At 42.6% G+C, this 15,465-nt stretch overlaps 1 protein-coding gene and 2 long non-coding RNA genes across 3 annotated transcripts in view; 2 read left to right on the top strand and 1 right to left on the bottom strand.

Moving 5' to 3' along the window:
* Positions 1–612, bottom strand: part of LOC310732344 (uncharacterized protein) — a 337,655-nt gene extending 337,043 nt beyond the window's left edge. The window contains exon 1 of the transcript XR_014535441.1: positions 517–612. The gene's annotated coding sequence lies outside the window, so the exon portion shown is untranslated. The remainder of the gene's footprint in view (positions 1–516) is intronic.
* Positions 613–2,142: 1,530 nt separating this feature from the next.
* On the top strand, positions 2,143–2,415 carry LOC310732697. Its single transcript, XR_014535533.1, has 2 exons — positions 2,143–2,225; positions 2,359–2,415. It is a non-coding gene; the product is annotated as an uncharacterized lncRNA (long non-coding RNA).
* A 5,622-nt stretch (positions 2,416–8,037) lies between these two features.
* Positions 8,038–8,416, top strand: LOC310731764. The gene is made up of 2 exons (XR_014535290.1): positions 8,038–8,151; positions 8,285–8,416. It is a non-coding gene; the product is annotated as an uncharacterized lncRNA (long non-coding RNA).
* Positions 8,417–15,465: the final 7,049 nt, after the last annotated feature.

The following is a 15,465-nucleotide window of genomic DNA, read 5'->3' as shown; positions in this document are numbered from 1 at the left end:
TTTGCATATCTCATACAATGCAATAATGATTCAAACTAAATATAATTTAAGAAAATATAAAATATGTACTTACTCAGGATGATTCTCGGTTGAACTCAAAATGGATCGACGCCTGCGTGACCTGGTGTGGTAAAGGCAAGGGTGATGCAGCCACATTCCTAAAACCAAACAATAAATTTTAGGATGAACTTGAACAATATATATTTGTTAGCATGCATTGTACATATAGCATTAACACCTCAGCATTCCGGAACATCTCTGCTAGCTAACACTACATAACAGCCTTTCAGGATGATAAGTGACACTAACCAAAACTGAACTGAGGCTAAAATATAACTTTATATAATGTCAACAATATTTAGGGCATACAATTACAAACAGTTAATGTTACAAATGAGCAGATATTGGCGGATTTTTGTTGTAACGTTAAAAATGCAATGCTGACAAAAGCTAGGCAGAGATGTCTACAAACAATATTAGTTTTATATGATCAGAATGTAAGACTAAATAACTTACTCATCGTAGCAACTTGCTGGAAAGTCCTCGCTCTTCAAAATGCAAACGCTCCTCGTCGGAATCGCAATCTTTTTCGGATGAAAAGGTAAATCCTCTGGCATTGTTTTATGCCACTGTCCGGGGGGCGTGTAAACTGTTTTACCTGTGAATACCGGGGGGCGGGGGGGATGTCCGGTCATCAGATAATGAGCTGCGGTGGAAAATCTGTGCCTCTACTTGGTTTCACATGATTTATATTAGTTGGAAACATGTTTTTTTATTTCACAGTTTTTTATTCTAAAACTACACACTTTAAGCTGTCTAAAGATATATTTATTCCGTGTGTCAGTTATTGGTTGAGTTTCAGCGCTTTTTAATGACGTGTTTCTAAATGAAGATCACGCAGACAAAGGCGACAGATGGCGCACCCTGAATATTTTATTCAATTAAAAAAAAATACAACATTTTGTTTATATAGTGAGCATACACAAATAAAAGTAGACCCTTTACAGATTTAAATGATGTATTACTTTGAAATGTTTGATCAAATATGACAGAGCAGTTTAAGCTCTTTTTGCTGGCATCTAAAAAAAAAAAACACGTTTGGGCGCCGGCGGCAATTCAGACTCCAGAGGGTTAACCAACGTAGCGCAGCTCCAAATACGTATTGTTTGCGGCAACGGCCCGTCCGGGGAGAGCTAAGTCCCAAACCTGTCTGGGCGGTTGGGTGCTTGGTGTCCTCGGCACGTAGAGACCTTTAGAGATTCGTTGGAAGAGGGTCGGCGTATTCGCTGCGATAACTCGCGCTGCTCCCGCCACTGTCGCTGCTTCTTGTTGAGAAAAAGAGAAACAAACAATTCATTAGTTGGGAGCCAAACATTCCTCTCTCTCTGCTCCCTAGTGGCTCCTTTTATATTCCTCCTTTTCCTTGATGAGCGTGGAGAGTTGACATTATGCCGCTCCGCCCCGCTGCCATGTGCTTTGCAGCTTTCCACAACACGGGTGCTGATATGGTGCTGTCCATTAATCACCCACCTGGCTGTTGTGTTTGGAGTGCTTGCCTGGTTTTGTGAACGGGACATGATGCCAACGTCACAGTACCCCCCTCCCGAGCTCTGAACCTACTGCCAGCAACGATTGAGACCAGAGTCCGTGCCTTTGTGAGAGATCGTCTGCATTGGCGTTCATGCTTCCAGCCCGGTGTCTTGTATCGACAAAAACCAGCAGGTTACTCTGGCATTAGAATTTTTAGCTCTAACCATCCATTGCAGAGGAGCATTGTCCGTCACCAGGGTGAATTGTCGGCCCTCTAGGTAGTAGCGCAGTTCTTCAACTGACCACTTGATGGCCAGGGCTTCTCGCTCCACTGCAGCGTACCTTTGTTCCGCTGGCGTCAGTTTCCTGCTGATGTACAGCACTGGGTGTTCCTCCCCATCGAAGCTTTGTGAGAGGACAGCTCCCAGACTGGTCTCTGACGCGTCTGGGTGGACCACGAATGGCAAACTAAAGTCGGGGGTTTGCAGCACCAGCTCGCTGGTTCACTCCTTCTTCAGCGCCTGAAACGCCTGCTCAGCCCTCTCTGACCACTGGACCCGCTCAGGCTGTCCCTTCTTTTTAAGATCTGAGAGGGGGGATGCTATGCAGTGTAAATAACTGCAGTGTTCCAGATTCTTTCCATGCGGTTGGCTCTCTGTTTCCTTTACATTTTGTGCCTTGGAAAGGCTTTGCCTGTAAGTTGTTAAATTTTTCTTAATGCATGTATATATTTGTGATTTATAAGTTTGAGTTTAAATCAGACTATTCTCCAACAATGGTTATTTGTGAACATTCTGTTACAAGACATTGTATTTTTGTATGTTTCAGTTTTACAAAAAAGAGAAAGAGGAGGAAAGAACAAAACAGTAAAAACTCTCAACCTTACTCCTGCGTCTGACCTTTTCTGACTCCTGTCAGCTATCTGTCAGTTTTGCGTAGATGAAACACGCATCTGGGAAAGAATAGTAAAAAGGCAACCACACAGCGGGCACTACATTTCAAGGAAAGCAAACTCTAATTCCATTTTTCTTCGTTAATCATCACATCTTGCACTCTTAGACAGACTCAGCGATACATGATGGCGGAGAAAGTTACGGAGATTGAGGAAGCTACAGAGCGAAGCCAAGCATTAGAAACAAGATCTATAGCCTCTGCTTCGACTAATAGATCTAGAAGCTCATCAGCTAGCATTGCTGCTGCCAAGGCTTGCGCTAAGTTGGAAGCTGCATGGGTTAAGGCTGAATTCCTTAAAAAAAAGAATCTGAGATCTTGATTGACAAGGCTCAATTGAAAGTAACAGAGGCTCACATGGAAGCATCTCTATCAGCGCTAAAGCATAAGAGTGAGGTTGCAGCAGCCCTTGTGGAGGCAAAGGTGCTGGAGGCAGCAGCAGAAAGTGAGCTCGGAGAAAGGATATCTGACACGAGAGAGATTTCTGATTGCACTCGTGATTACGTCATGCATCAGTCTCAACTGGAGATATCACCACCTGTTGAAGACGAACAATACCAATCACCTCTAGAGGCCATTATCCATGTGTTAAAGCCTGAAACACAGCAAAGGCTGCATCACTTTACTGCTTGGGATGTCAGAGATTCCTACAATAAACCTGATACTGAGAGTATGGTGCAGCAGCCTCAGAGGTCAGTGAAATTCCAAACACCACAATTCACCTCCTCACCATGTAAGACAACACCACAGCCATCATTCAACAATGACGCTAACGTGAGTGAAATCGCCATGTTCTTAGCACACAGAGAACTTGTTAGCTCAGGCCTTTTAAAGTTTGATGATCGTCCTGAGAAATTACTGGGTGTGGAAGTCATCTGCAATTGGGGGTTTGCACCTGTCAGCCACTGAACAGTTAGACCTTCTCTCTAAATGTTTGGGAAACCGTCTTCACATTATGTACGAAGGATCATAGCTGTACATACAGGTAATCCAGAGACAGGCTTAAGAAAGTCTTGGGAGCGCTTGGAAGATTGCTATGGCTCTCCAGAGATTAATGAGAAATCCCTCTTTGACAGGATCGAAAGCTTTCCAAAGATAAGCAACAAGGATGCCAAAAAGCTTAGAGAGCTTGGAGATTTTATACAGGAAGTGGAGTCTGAGAAACACGAAGGCTATCTACCTGGACTTACTTATCTTGACACCGCACGAGGTGTAGCTCCCATCGTAGATAAGTTACCTTACAGTCTTCAGGAAAGGTGGATGGGTCAAGGTTCTCATTACAAAACTGTACATTAAGTCACCTTTTCTCCATTCTCATTTTTTTGTGATTTCGTCTGCAGAGAGGCTCGAACACGCAATGATCCGAGTTTTGCTCTGTCTTCAGGAACCAATAGTGTGTTGAAACTGGAACAACCAGTCAAGAGGCAAGTGAAAAGTGCAGTCTATGCTCACAAGACAGAAGTGTCATCAGGCACTGTGGGTCAGAAAAGCAGCTCAAACTGTGAGTTGGATGATGTGGATAAGACCTGCCCAATTCATAAAAAAACCCACCCTCTCAAACGTTGCAGAGGTTTTAGGAGCAATCCTTTAGACGACAAAACATTCCTTAAGGAGAAAGGGGTTTTCTACAGGTGTTGTGCTACTACCACACATCTGGCTAGGGATTGTAAAGTAGCTATTAAATGTAAGGAATGTAGCAGTGATGCTCATGTTGCAGCACTTCACTCAGGACCACCACCTTTAACTTTATCTGAGCATGGCAGGGAGGGAGAGATAGACAGACCTCAACCTGCTGTCACTTCCAAATGTACGGTTATGGTTTATGGCTTTGTGGTTATGGTAAAAATTCACGATCCTGCTCGAAGATTTGCTTAGCTAGGGTTTACCCAGCAGGCCACCCAAAGGAAGTGATCAAGCTTTATGTGATCCTGGACGACCAGAGCAATAGATCGCTCACTAGAACCAAGTTCTTCGACTTGCTGCATGTCAAAGGTGAGAGCTCAAAATACACCTTAGGTACCTGTGCAGGTGTGACAGAGACGGCAGGGAGGAGAGCCACAGGGTTTGGTTTAGAGTCCTTAGATGGAGCAACAAAGGTGAAATTGCCAACTTTGATCGAATGCAACAATATGCCGGATGACAGGGCAGAGATACTAACTCCTGATGCAGCACGCTGCCACACTCATCTAAAGCCTATCGCCAATTGCAATCCTCCTTTGGATTCAGAGGACCAAATTCTTCTTCTTTTGGGTCGTGACATTCTTCAGGTTCATAGTACCTTATGCAACGGAAGCAACGGAATTGACCTAATAACGCACCCTATGCGCAAAGACTAGACCTCGGCTGGGTCGTAGTAGGTGACGTCTGCTTAGGATCTGTTCACAGGCCTGCAGCACTTAGTACTTACCGCACTCATGTACTCGATAACGGACGTCCTTCTCTACTTCCTCCATGTCCTAACAAACTCAGCATTAAGAAGAAAATTGACATCAAGCCTCTGCTTGAAGTATCTTTGGCATGCGACACTTTCATCTTTGATGACTACGTAATAGGGGATACCATCTTTGAGAGTTCAAAGGATGATAAAGTCGGATTTTCCATTGAAGACAGGCGCTTTCTGGACATCATGGATAGAGAGATGTTTCATGGATGAGAGCAATAGCTGGGTTGCACCACTCCCATTTAGAACACCTCATCAGCGATTCCTAATAATAGAGACCAGGTATTAACACGCCCATCCACTCTTCTGCACACATTGGAAAAAAGACCTGAGATGAAGTCTTATTTTGTTACCTTCATGCAGAACCTCTTCGATCGTGACCATGCCAAGGTAGCCCCTCCTCTTCAAGAAGGCCAGGAATGTTGGTATTTACCTATCTTTGGTGTATACCACCCACAGAAGCCTGGTCAGATCAGAGTTGTCTTCGACTCCAGTGCGCAAAAACAGGGCATCTCCTTAAACAATGTTCTTCTTTATGTGGAGCAGATGTTTCACAGCTTCATTGTGAAAGAGAAAGATAGAGACTTTCTTCGTTTTCTTTGGTTTCAGGAAAATGACACCAGCAAAGACATCATCGAATATCGTATGAAGGTGCACGTGTTCGGAAATAGTCCATCCCCTGCTGTAGCCATTTATGGTCTTCAACGAGCGGCGGCTTATGATGAGAAGGAGTATGGTTCAGACGCCAAACACTTTGCAGAGAGAGAATTCTATGTCGATGATGGACTTCTGTCAACACCCACAGCTGCAGAAGCAATCGACCTGTTGACAAGAACAAAGGAGATGCTGGCCACTTCGAATTTGAAACTGCACAAGTTCGCTTCTAAACGCATTCCCAATCGAAGAGTGTGCAAACTCTTGAACCTGAAGAGAGACATATTCACCTTTCATGTAACAGACATCAAAAAGCCCTTTACTCGCAGAGGGATACTTGCTACTGTCAACCCCCTTGGGTTCGTTGCCCCTATCATTATTGAAGGGAAATTCCTATTACGAGGATGGAATGCATGGAGGAAATCCCTACAAGATCTCAAACAGCTAAAAAATTCCCAGACTGTACATCTATAGTACCCTCTCTACAGCTCTGATAAAGGAACTTCACATTTTCTCAGATGCTTCTGTCAGAGTGATTGCAGCAGTGGCATATCTTCGTGTAATTAATGAAGGAGGAGCCTGTCACACTGGATTTGTTCTAGGGAAGGCAAAGTTGGCTCCACAAGTTGCTCATACAATTCCCAGACTGGAATTAGGAGCTGCAGTTCTAGCTGCAGAGTTAGCAGAGACAATAATAAATGAGTTGGATTTCTCTTTAGATGCCGTGGAGTTTTACACGGACAGCAGAGTTTTCCTGGCATACATCTATAACCAGACAAGACGCTTCTACATATATGTAGTCAACAGGGTTCAGCGTATCTGCAGAGTGTCAAGCCCAACACAATGGCATTATGTATCAACAAAGCATAACCCTGCAGATCATGGAACTATTGTGCTAAACCTCGTACAGTGGAAGAGTTGTTGCAAGCAGAGGAAGTCATAATCAAGAGCGTGCAGAGGAAAACTTACCAAGAAGAGCTTACTTGCATTGCCAATGGAAATGACATCCCCAGGTACAGTGCTCTAAGGAAACTGATCCCTTACATAGATAGTAAAGGCTTTCTCAGGATAGGAGGTCGGCTAAAGAATGCAACTCTGGATCTCAAAGAAGAAGTTTCCTTTGATCATTCCAGGACGCAGTCATGCTGCAAAACTACTGGTGGAGCATTACCATTATCGAGTCAAGCATCAGGGTGTTGTGTTCACTGAATCCGCTATCCACAACGCTTATCAACAGCATTCTACACAAGTGTGTCATGAGCAACAAGCTTCGTGGGAAGGTAACTGAGCAGAAGATGGCAGACTTACCCATCAATCGCCTGAACACTGAACCTCCTTTCACGTATGTCGGACTCGATGTTTTTGGACCATGGACAGTCGTCGCAAGACGCATGCGAGGAGGACAGGCACACAGCAAAAGATGGGCTGTTCTTTTCACTTGTATGAGTACTTGTGCCATACACATCGAGCTGATTGATTGCATGGATTCATCCACCTTTATAAATGCCTTGAGAAGGTTTTTTGTCTAAGGGAATTTGCTAAACAAATTCGTTCGGATTGTGGGACCAATTTTGTAGGAGCTTGTAAGGAGCTGGAAATTGTGCTAACCAATTCTGAACAGCCTAGTGTGAAGAGGTACCTGGGTGGAGAAGGTTGTTCATGGGTCTTTAATCCACCTCACGCATTCCACATGGGAGGAGCCTGGGAGCGGATGATTGGAGTCTCCAGGCGCATACTGAATTCCATGCTCCAGCAGATCAGTCCTTCCTGCTTGACACATGAAGTGTTGTCTACTCTGATGGCAGAGGTTACAGGAATTGTCAATTCAAAACCTCTTGTTCCTATTCCTTCGGACCCAGATTCACCTTTCTTGTTGACGCCAGCCATGCTCCTAACTCAAAAGGGCCATACAGTCCTCTTACCTTCAGGTGACTTCAAGGAAACTGATCTCCACAGGCAGCAATGGAGACGGGTGCAACATCTTGCCAACACTTTCTGGAGTAGATGGAGGCGCGAATACCTCGCAAAGCTTCAAAGCCGAAGCAAATGGCAAAAGGAACAACGAAATTTAAAAGAGGGTGACGTGGTCCTTCTTAAGGATGCTCAAGTCAAGCGCAATGAGTGGCCTATGGCACTTGTAACCAAGACTTTCGCCAGCAGTGATGGAAAAGTGAGAACAGTTGAACTAAGAGTTGCAAGGAATGGGACAATCAAGACATTACTCAGACCTATATCAGAGACTGTTCTTCTCATGCCAACAGAGGACTGATAAGCGCAAAGTCTTTTATGAACATTTCCTTTATCTTAGTCGATTATATAGTGGTATCTAAACAATACCAGGCGGGGAGTGTCATGACACGCATTTATTTGTTATTTTTTATTATCACCATCTTGTGGCAGTTTGGTGTAACAACAAAGAACGTTAATGACTGTGAGCTGTTTTCTTAGTGGTTGGTTTAGGTCATGTGACTCTTGGGTTAGAGGTTAACCAGGAAATAACTGCAGTGTTCCAGATTTTTTCCATGCAGTTGGCTCGCTGTTTCCTTTACGTTTTGTGCCTTGGAAAGGCTTTGCCTGTAAGTTGTTAAATTTTTCTTAATGCATGTATATATTTGTGATTTATAAGTTTGAGTTTAAATCAGACTATTCTCCAACAATGATTATTTGTGAACATTCTGTTACAAGACATTGTAATTTTGTATGTTTCAGTTTTACAAAAAAGAGAAAGAAGAGGAAAGAACAAAACAGTAAAAACTCTTTACTTCTGTGTCTGACCTTTTCTGACTCCTGTTAGCTATCTGTCAGTTTTGCGTAGATGAAACACGCATCTGGGACAGAATACCGCCTCTATCTTTTTTACACGGTATTTTCCTGAGCTCTAGATGGTGGAGGTGGTCTGCCCATGTTCTAGAATGTATGACCACGTCATCCAGGTAGGCAGCTGCGAAGTGCTGGTGCGGCCGCAGGACCATATCCATGAGCCTCTGGAAGGTGGCTGGTGCTCCATGGAGGCCGAATGGGAGGACCCTGTACTGCCAGTGACCGTTAGCCGTGCTGAAAGCCGTTTTACTGGTGGTGTTTTAATTTCGTGCTGCACCAGGTGGGTCATACCTGGAGTCGCAGAGAACACGTCGTAAACTGGCCTGCAAATTCCGTCAGGTCCTGTTGTTGTGCTGGCGTTAGCTCCTCCCCCCTGCTGACCAAGGCACACTCTAGCGGATCTGTGGGGGATATGCAGAGGGCTGACACCACCGGGTTAGTCCCAACCCATTTTTTAAAGAAATTAACATGATAGATTTGTGCATTTTCCCTCTTACCAGGCTGTTGCAGGCGGTAGTTCACTGGGCCGCTTTTCTCTATTAGCTCCTTTTCAGCTGAGGCGATGGGGGGGGGGGGGGGGTGGGGGCTTGGTGGTTGTGGTGTGTTGACACGTGGGGCAACTTTGACAGAAGCGTCGTACCTCCGCCTCCATGCCCGGCCAATTGAACCTGTCCCGTATCTTTTCCAGCGTGTTCCTTGGCCCCAAGTGTCCGCCTAACAGGTGCGTGTGAGCTAGGTGCATCACAGAGCCCGTCTTCATTCTTGGGAGCACCAAAAGGTCACAGGCCTGTCCCAGACGTTCCGTGTGGTAGTACCGGAGCCCGTTTTTTACTGTGAAGTATGAGTGGGGTAGCGGCTGGCCATTTCTACCCTCCACCTGTACTACTTGGCTCCAGCAATATTTAAGGTCATCTTCCTTCTGTTCCCACCCGAAGTTGCCCTCACAGGACGCCTGGTGACACACATTGGAAAGAGGATTATTACTATTAACGTCAGAGTTACCCTCTGCACCAGTGTCCTGCGCTTCCCGCTCGCGAGCCATCAATGTTTCCCCTTCCGACGCAACGGTTTCCGGTCCCCACCACATCTTGTCGTCCTGCGAGCAAATGCCTGCTGCCTCTGGAACCCTGGCCAGTCCCTGCACAAGAGTAGGGGCACAGGTAGATTAGGAACCAACCCAATTACAAGCGGCCACTCACCTTCGCCATGCACACACGCAATGGGTATAGTTCCCGTTCTTTTGTTTCCCCTGGCTATGACTGAGAGCCTGGCCAGTGTGATGTTACTGCCAGAGTCTAGTAGTGCCTCTGTGAATTTACTATCCAGTTTCACACTTAGGGTTGGCGACCGGGGCTGTGTAGCCGCATGCATGGTGCAGCTGGTCTGCACAATGATCGATCTGGGTCCACGGAGCAATGTTGGGTTTGTCCCCCCACTTATGGAAGTCCACCACAGCACTTCTCCGTGACAGTCCGTAACGACCCAGAATTTCTTCCTTTAGCAGATCATAGTTATTCGCCGTCTCTATCGGGAGGCTGTAGTAAGCATCCCCTGTGAGGTAGGAAGCTACGAGCCACACCCACCCACGTTTTGGCCATCCCTCCTGTATTGTGATGCACTCAAAAGTTTGTAGAAACGTTTGCGGGTCGTCTTTTGCAGTCATTTTGGAAAATAGGCATTCCACCTCCTGAACCAGGCCGGGGACAGGATTTCTGTACTCTGCATGCATTTTCAGAATTTCCAGGAGTTCCTGAGTAGCTGTATGGAATCCTTTTGCCAACTTCTGCATGACTGTCTGTTGCTGGAGGTTTGATTCCAACAGGTGTTTCAAAACGGGATCCATGGTGTGTGACGGGGCGGGGATTTCCCGTTTCAGTGTTTAAAGACCCGCGATTCTCCACCAATATAGCGCCGAATGTCAGGAAATTCACGTTGTGTCTTTATTTGTTGTGTATAGGAGTGCCGGGGGAAAAGGAGAAGTGCAATTTTGTATTGGAATGTGAATTAGTCCTTAACGCGCGTCCGCCGGCGCTTCCGACGTAGCGCCGCTCCAAATACGTGTTGTTCATGGCCACGGCTCGTCCGAGGAGAGCTAAGTCCCAAACCTGTCTGGGCCGGTGGGTGCTCGGTGTCTTTGGCACGTAGAGACCTGAAGAGAGTCGTTGGAAGAGGGTCGGCGTATTCGCCGCGATAACTTGCGCTGCTCTCGCCGCTGTCACTGCTTCCTGTTGAGAAAAAGAGAAACAAACCGTTCATTAGTTGGGAGCCAAACATTCCTATCTCTGCTCCTTCGTGGCTCCTTTTAAATTCCTCCTTCTCTTTGATGAGCATGGAGAGTTGACGTTCTCCTTATAAGCTTCCAGCCATGCTTTGTTATGCTGCTCTGCCTCGCTGCCATGTGCTCTGCAGCTTTCCACAACACGGGTGCTGATATGGCGCTGTCCATTAATCACCCACCTGGCTGTCGTGTTCGGAGCATTTGCCTGGTTTTGTGAACGGGACGTGATGCCGACGTCACAAAAACAATAGCTTTGCTTTGTTCTGTACTGATCTATCTAGAGGAATACATGATAGCTGTGCTGTTATAACAATAAAACTGTGAATTCAGTTTGGCCATCATCTGTCTTTAATACGTGAAGAGATAAAAAGGAAAATACTTAAAATAAGAAATCATGACTTCAACAAAGCAGTTTTATACTTGTCATTATTAAACAAAAAGCTTTATAATTCAGGTAAATCTTGTTTCAAACATTAATATATTTAGAACTAGTAAAAAAAGAATTTACTGACAAGGTATAATAAATTATCAAGATAATATAGAATAGAAAAGCTTGAAATAAGTGAAATTGTTCTAACATAAAAACTGCCTGGTTAGAAGAAATATAAATATCTTGTCAGACAAGAAACAAGTGTATATATTGCCTTAATTTAAGATATTTGATCTTAATAAGATTTCACTTATTGCAGTGTGGCTAGTCGTGTACCAATTTAATATCTCCTCCTCAGTATTTCAATTGGCTTTGTGTTTTGGTTTGTCAAAGCCAACTAATCTTGACTTTCTTGATGTAGATTTTAGAGACCATCACAGTATAATAGAAAATGGACTAGAGACAGACAGTGATTTGATCAGGATGAAGCTGCGTTGTTACAGCTGATGCCTCAGCTAAAGCTCTTGTGAAGTCCATAAAGCTGTGTTCAGGCATTATGGATGCGACAAATGCACACACAATCTAATATTGAGAACTGATAAAACATTTCGAGATCAGTCATAGGAGGAGCATAACCTGCTATTTGTGTCACCTCCTAATTATGTCACCATTTTGCCAGCTCCCGACAATCATGATTGAACAGTTCTCTGCTTGATATATGCACCAATGTTGTCTTGGGGTTATGTGCAAAATCATGTGGCTGATGTGGCTGTCATCTCGATATGTTAAGCAGGTCAGTTTACAGCTCCTGAACCTTAAACCATGCATTTCAAATGTGTTTGCAAGGAAACCAAAAGGCTTGGAAGAAGTCGACAGATGGAATTCTACAGAACAATTTGCTCTCTACACAGGAAACCATATGCTTAAAGATGATTTACAATGTCCACAGTTGGGTACAACTGGCATCAGATGCAAACCTTTATGGCAGTCTTGATGAGCTTTCCCTTTTGTGAATTACTTGTATCAGCTGAAAAGATTGGTTTGTTCTGGGCAAAGTCCTATCTCACAGATTGTGAGGTGGCTTGCATAAGGACACATACTGAGAAAGAAACCTTGTGCAAATAATAATAAATTGTAATAAATATATAATAATAAATAATAAACCTGTGGAAATAATAAATTGTGATAATAATTGTGATCTAGAGTGCTGTGAAGTTGTTGCAGTGTCTGGTGAGACAGAGCAAGGGGAGAGGATCTTGCTCTGCCGTGTCTATGATCGACTTGAGCCATTCTTCATGAAGCTATGTGACTCAGGTATGTTTGGATTCTACACAGCCAGAAACAGTCACACTCGGATGAAAACATTATCTAAAAGGCATTTGGGCAGGCAAGCATTTATGACCATCGCAGACAGTGGTTTGAGGATTGTAGTTACCTTGCTTTATTAATTTTAAGAAATTCATAGACTTCATACACAGTTAAATAATTGTTTATGTATTATTCCAAATATAATGTTTTTTCCCAATGGTTCTCTAATTAATATCTGACCCAGAGGACAAATTTGGCATTGTGGCTTAAAATGCCAGTTGGTTTGTATGCCACCCTATATTTTTGTGTAATGTCTTATTACTTCAAATATACTTTAAGGTCCTGTTTTCCATTGTGTAAAAATACAACACTTTCAGATTCTATGCATCCCAATCATATGTACTTGTAAGTGTATATGAATATAAATCATGGATTTGCTCACGGGTAAGATCAGAATGTGATAAAATGATTAAATTTTTCCTTCCAGAGCACTGTCAAACAGTTTGCTGTTGTTCAATTCCTAAACACCAACACAGTGGATGCTGTGCCAACTAACTGGCTGGGGATAACTGAAAAGGTATTTTCTAACTTACGTATGCAATAAATAATAATGTAAGCTTTGTATTATCTCCAAGAAAACAATACTAAGCTAAGGAAACATTTCAACTGGCATGGATGAGCTATCAAGTGCTGTTTTCAGTCATTCTGCAGGGCTCACAAAATCATTGGTAGATCTTTAGACAGGTACTCGAAATGAATTTAACTAGCCTGAATAAAAAAAAGCTTTAAACACAAGAATATTTCCATCATTATGTTAGAAAACATTTCTATCTAAATAATATCTGTTAAGCTTTTCAAATTCAATAAAATTTTTATTTGTATATCGCTTTTAACAATGAATATTGTCTCAAAGCAGCTTTACACAGATAATGTGGTAATAAAAAATTTATATGTTCTTTGTAAGTGTAAGTTTGTCCCTGATGAGCAAGCCGGTGGCAACTGTGGCAAGAAAAAACTCCTCGAGATAGCACAAGAAAGAAACCTTGAGCGGAACCAGACTCAAGAGGGAACCTATCCCCATCTGGGTTGCACCGAATGTCCATTTATTGCAGATGTACGATTAATAAAAACAAGTCAGCTTTATTTATATAATACTTTATACAATACAGATTACTTTGTTTGCCTGACCCATTGTTATTCAAACTATCTTCAGATATACCCACAATCTGTGCATCACTAAATCACACAGGCCAACCTTTACTGCGGACAAATGAGCATGATCAAAAACTTCCATAATCATATTTTTCCTTCAAATAAAGGAAATAACAATGTAAATCAAGGAAGGAATTTTTTTAGTATTATTTAAGATCAGCCAATCAGGCAGGGTGCAGATACATTTTAGTAGACTGAATTTAAGACATATTAGCCCCAGAAAATTCCACTAGCAATTTCTGCAAACACTTGGAAAATTGGCAAATATGACTAAACATTTTGCAAATAATGTTGATAGGTGGTAGGTTAGCCTCTTTCAGAGCGGCATTATACTGGAAAATTAAGTGGCACGATGATTTAATGATAAAATTATTTAAGTTGGCAATTGACATTTTGATTTTGTAGTTGACACTTGTGCCTGAAGCCTTAAAACTCACTTTGGTCTCTCGTAAAGTGGACATGGTCACACCTCTGATCTATTGTTTACTGTACAAAGATAAACATTGTTTTTATATTTTTCTGCAGACACCTTCTTAAAAAAGATCTTTCAAATCATTATTCTCACACATGAGTCTCTAATAAAATTAATAAACAGAGATGATAAATGAATAAGAGTAAAGTTTATTCTTTACTCTGCAGAAAGCATCTCAATTACACATACACACAAAGCATTTGTAAAGGAGAGGCTCCTCTTCTCTCTGGCTGAAATAAACACAGCTTGTCACACACACACACTCACACACACAAATTCGCATCTCACCCTGCACCCTGCATAATTCTGTGTGCTCAACTGAAACTTTGTGTTCAGGTGTTTTGCACATTTACAAGAAATGAAAACTTCCTCATTTCTCTAGAAACAGAAACTCAACTCATAGGTAGAAAAACACAATCCTTTAACAAGGCTTCGTTATAAATGATGCACACAGTTAAAGTTTCTCTATCACAATTGTCTCTCCTGCACTAAAAGCTGCCTTCTTATTAAATTGGGTGTGCACCTGCCAATGACTGAAGTGAAAGGCAGATTTTGTATTGCATCCTTTTTGGGTTTGCTGTGAGTCCCACCCACCTCAAGTTTCTCAGAAACTCCCTCAGGCATATACATTGTGTGGGCAGAGGATTCAACCCATTAAATGTCAAAATGTTTCTTCCATTTAAATGTCAAACAATTTAAATGGAAGAGTTATGAAATGGAGTAAACCAAAAATAAGACATTGGATCTCAAGAGGGTCACTGGGATCCTCCACTTTCCTTTAGTTGGATCCAGTGTTAAATTAACGCATGCAATGCCTAGCTAAGCAAGTATTTATTGAATGCAAGGCATCAGATACACAAAATCTAGACACAATTTTGACTTTTCTGTTGAGACAGAACTGAACTGGCTAATCCACTGAACTTAATAACACCAGGTAAAGGACCAGTTATCTAAATTCATTACCATGGCCTATTTATAATGAATAAATAGCAGTGTGATAAATAAGGGTATGGGGTCCATATGTACAGGAGTGAGGGTGGATAATGTACAGAAGGTGCAGTAGGTAATAATATATGTATATATAGTAATATACAATATACTGTGCAAAGATTGTACATAGATACAACTTACTCAAATGACATGTTATAGTTATGTACAAAGTATGAATGTTGTATGATACAGTATATACAGAATTAACATAGGTGGAATATAGAGTAGCGCAGTGATAAGTTATGGATGGTGCAAAAATTCTATATATTTTTATGTGTATAACGCTTTTAAAAATGAACATTGTCTTAAAACAGCTTTACACAGATTATGTGGTGATAAAATAAACAAGATGTTCTTTATAAGCATCTGCCTTATGGAAAAAAGGGTGAATAGTCCATGATTAGGGTGAGAGGTACTCCCCTCGCCCTTTGCGGACAGTA

The sequence above is a fragment of the Silurus aristotelis genome (genome assembly GCF_946808225.1).
Source record: "Silurus aristotelis genome assembly, chromosome: 10".
NCBI lineage: Eukaryota > Metazoa > Chordata > Actinopteri > Siluriformes > Siluridae > Silurus > Silurus aristotelis.
This window is presented reverse-complemented; position numbering and strand designations above follow the sequence as displayed.